General features: G+C 38.8%; 1 non-coding gene across 1 annotated transcript; it reads left to right on the top strand.

Moving 5' to 3' along the window:
• The first annotated feature begins 2958 nt into the window (after window positions 1-2958).
• TRNAM-CAU lies at window positions 2959-3030 on the top strand. Its single transcript has one exon. It is a non-coding gene; the product is annotated as a tRNA-Met (tRNA).
• The last annotated feature ends 1139 nt before the right edge of the window (window positions 3031-4169 follow it).

The raw sequence follows: 4169 nt of genomic DNA, 5'->3' as shown, positions 1-4169 counted from the left end.
GATATGTACGAGGGTAGTGTGACAGCGGTGAGGTCTGCAGTGGGAGTGACGGATGCGTTTAAGGTGGAGGTAGGATTACATCAAGGATAAGCTCTGAGCCTATTCTTATTTGCAATGGTGATGGATAGGTTGACAGACGAGATCAGACAGGAGTCCCCATGGACTATGATGTTTGCAGATGACATTGTGATCTGTAATGAGAGTAGGGAACAGGTGGAGGAGACCCTGGAGAGGGGGAGATATGCTCTACAGAGAAGAGGAATGAAGGTCAGCAGGACTAAGACAGAATATATGTGTGTGAATGAGAGGGAGGATAGAGGAATGGTAAGGATGCAGGGAGTAGAGGTGGTGAAGGTGGATGGGTTTAAGTACTTGGGATCAACAGTTCACAGTAATGGTGAGTGTGGAAGAGAGGTGAAGAAGAGAGTACAGGCAGGATGGAGTGGGTGGAGAAGTGTCAGGAGTGATTTGTGACAGACGAGTACCAGTAAGAGTGGAAGGGAAGGTCTACAAGAGGGTAGTGAGACCAGCTATGTTATATGGGTTGGAGACGGTGGCATTGACAAAAAGGCAGGAGTCAGAGCTTGACGTGGCAGAGTTGAAGATGTAAAGATTTGTACTGGGTGTGACGAGGATGAGGAATAAGTATATTAGAGGGTCAGCCCAGGTTAGAAGGTTTGGAGACAAAGCCAGAGAGGCAAGATTACGTTGGTTTGGACATGTGCTGAGGAGGGATGCAGAGTATATTGGGAAAAAGATGCTAAGGATGAAGCTGCCAGGTAACAGGAAAAGAGGAAGGCCTAAGATAAGGTTTATAGATGTGGTGAGAGAGGACATGCAGGTGGTTGGTGTGACAGAGCAAGATGCAGAGGACAGTAAGAAATGGAAACAGTTGATCTGCTGTGGCGACCCCTAATGGGAGAAGAAGAAGAAGTCCTCTAATGCATGCCAACTGCTTAATGAATCACAAAACAATTTAAAAAAGTAATATTACTAAATAACATTTAGGAATGAATCAACAGTATCTACCCCCATGTGCTTTTATGAAACCACTTAGGCCTGTTGCTGTTATAGTTTAACTCCAGCACCAATGGACAAATAGTGTATAACACCTAACCAAACACAGATTATTAATTAGTGACTTTTTAGATTCAAGCTATAAATTCATCCAGAGCTGGTCTTTCCTTTAATAGGTACAGTAATATTAAGCATTTGTATCCCTACTTAGTAGAAGTAGTAAACAGTGATACCTAGTATCAAACATCAGTGTTTATACGTGTAGGAGTACAAAACACAGGTATCTATATTTGTAGGAATATTAAATCCCAGTATTCATACTTAATATGAGTAGGAAACGTTAGTATCCCTAATTACTAGGAGTATTAAACATCAGTATCCATGCTCATGGGGAGTAACCAGTATAACTGAGGATAAGGATTGCCACAATTTAGCGATATAGGCTAAGTATGGAGACACACCCGTGTGAAAAATAATAATACCTGTTGTATAAATGCTTGGGTGTTTCACATTTCTTGCTCTTACTTATAAATGTATTACATACAAAGCTGGGATAAAGTTTCTCCATCTCGTCCTATTTCAAAAAGAAGAGCATAAGGGCGTCTGAAATGGAACAGTGGAGCTACATTAAAAGGCTACCCAGTACATCTGAAAGCTCGAGCTCATGTAGTAAAATTAAGGAATCTGAATGTGTAATCCCTAAAATAAATAAAAAAAGAGATCGATCTTAAATTTAAAATGCTATACAAGACTTTGAAGGACACACATCTTTTTGAGGAACTGCATTTAAAGAGCTCTATAAGTGTTAAGTCAAATCAACGAACTAGAATGTAAACTACAAAGATCAGAATACATTTTATATGGCACTGTTTTAATAAGTTAGGGGATGTTTGCACATTTATCTGCCGTCTTTATTTATTTATTACTTGTTTACTGGAAAAGTCTGACTTGGAACAATCACGCTCCAGATGCATGTCTTTGAAACGGGGAGAAAATCAGAGAACCCGGAGGAAACCCGCGCAAACACAGGGACGACATGTAGACTCCACACAGAAGGCACCCCTAACCTAGATTCGAACCGGAGAATCTATTGCTATGAGATGACAAAACAAATGCTGAAACACTGTACTATTTATGCTTTCGTGCTTTCTGATTGAAATAGTTTCTTTCAACTAGTTCACTCAAATGATAAGCAAATACACAAATGTGTAAATGAGTTCTATTTTATAGCCTACATTATTTAGTTTTAACTGTACTATCCAGCCTGCAGGTCCTATTTTCAAAAGCAACGTATTTGGGAGGAAGTACAAAATTCTAAACAGCAACAAGAAAATGAGTTGCAGTAGACATTAAATTGTACACAAACATAAAATTAAAGTATACACTTCTATATGTAACATCAAGTAAATAATCAAAAGTATTCGCAGCAAATGCAGAAAGTGAAAAAAGGATTCATTACTGCTAAAGTTGGTTGACAGGCCTAGCACCTGCATACAAGGAAGATTCTACCGCAAAGACGAAACAGACACACAATCAGTAAAAAGTGGAACAACAGCAGGATAAATGTATACTGATGTACTGTTGCTTTAAGAAACCTTTCAAACCTTTACCCAGAAGCAGAACTAAGCCACGCCCGCTTAGCCACATAAGTAATTAGAGGCGCGCCGAAAGGAATTTCAACTGCCTGACGTTGACAGATGGATGTTTGATTCAGTCGTGCTTTGCATTTTCCAGTTTCCACTTTTCTACACTGTACTGTGGCTAACTCTGAATGCACTAAAAATTATACTGCAGTCAACGTATACTGTTTATTTTTTTCCCCGATTTCAGCATATGGTTCACAACTCTAATTATTTCCTGAGTAGAAGAACATTACATAAAACAATGTAACCAGAGTAAAGAATGTAGAAAGGTTTTACTTTTTAGTGATTTCATCACACAAGCAGAGTGGCGCAGCGGAAGCGTGCTGGGCCCATAACCCAGAGGTCGATGGATCGAAACCATCCTCTGCTAAAATGGCAATTTTTGTTAATGCTAATTAATAATTTGCCCATGAGAAAATTATGATCATTGTGCTGTAAAAATAACACACATTTCTTTTAGCAGAACAGTTCTTGGACTATAAATTGCAATAAGTGGTCAAAAACATCCTTTGCTAAAGTATTTTAATTAAATTGCAAGGTTAACGAGCATTTATGACCTCTTTTGCTATAAAAAAATCATAATAGAAGGCAGAAAAAATGAAGAAATTCCATGCTAGTTCCCTAACAGGAAACCATTGAACGTAGAGGTGATGGGATGCCTTCTCTGAGACAAACATAGGTTTTGCAGATACTTGAGCTTCCACTCTGACAGGAACTAATAAGTTATTCATGTGAGAGACAGTGCTTGTGTCTAGAAATGGAGAAGAATATACATAATTCATTTCCCTTTGGCTAACAGGGGTGCTTCACAAAATTACCAGTTTGAAAAATATCTACAGCTTAGACTCTGACACAAACCTCAGACAGACACATGGTATGTGTGTGACTGTGAAAGAATTAACACCTTAGAAGAGTGGTTATGACCTATTGTAAAAAGGGTTCTCTCAGAATGATGCATTAGAAGCTATGTTACTTATAGAAAGAAAAAAAATCACCATCAGTTCAAGTTATCTAGTCAGCCACACAATGGGAAAATAAATAACATTAAACAGAAATGTGTTTATGGGAAATTTAGTTAAATCCATCCAGTAAAGGAAAATAAAAAGTAATTTATAATAGGATAGTCTGTTTTAACAGAGCTGTAGCTACTAGCACTTCTGGTGCTCCTCATCAGTTTTAAGTTGAATACAAAAAAAGGTCCTCTCATACCTGAGAATCAGTTAAAAAAGGGTAATTTCTCTTTTTTAATCTGTAGCAACCTGCTTCTTACAAATAAAACACGGGGCTTGCTGCAGCCAGCAGGGACTGCTTCCGCCCTGGCTGAAAATGCATTATCAGCATTCATTTCTGAGTGCGGGTAAATGCACTAAACGACACACAAAGAACTAAAGGGCTTTGGCAAATGCATTACTGAATGCTGGTCATGAAGATCATGCTCTTTATCATCTGGCGCCTGTGACGGCTTCCCCTGTCACCCCAACCTAACTATGCCTCTATGATTTAACCTGA

This window comes from Protopterus annectens, chromosome 9.part0 (genome assembly GCF_019279795.1).
Source record: "Protopterus annectens isolate FY-2018-M chromosome 9.part0, PAN1.0, whole genome shotgun sequence".
Lineage (NCBI taxonomy): Eukaryota > Metazoa > Chordata > Ceratodontiformes > Protopteridae > Protopterus > Protopterus annectens.
This window is presented reverse-complemented; position numbering and strand designations above follow the sequence as displayed.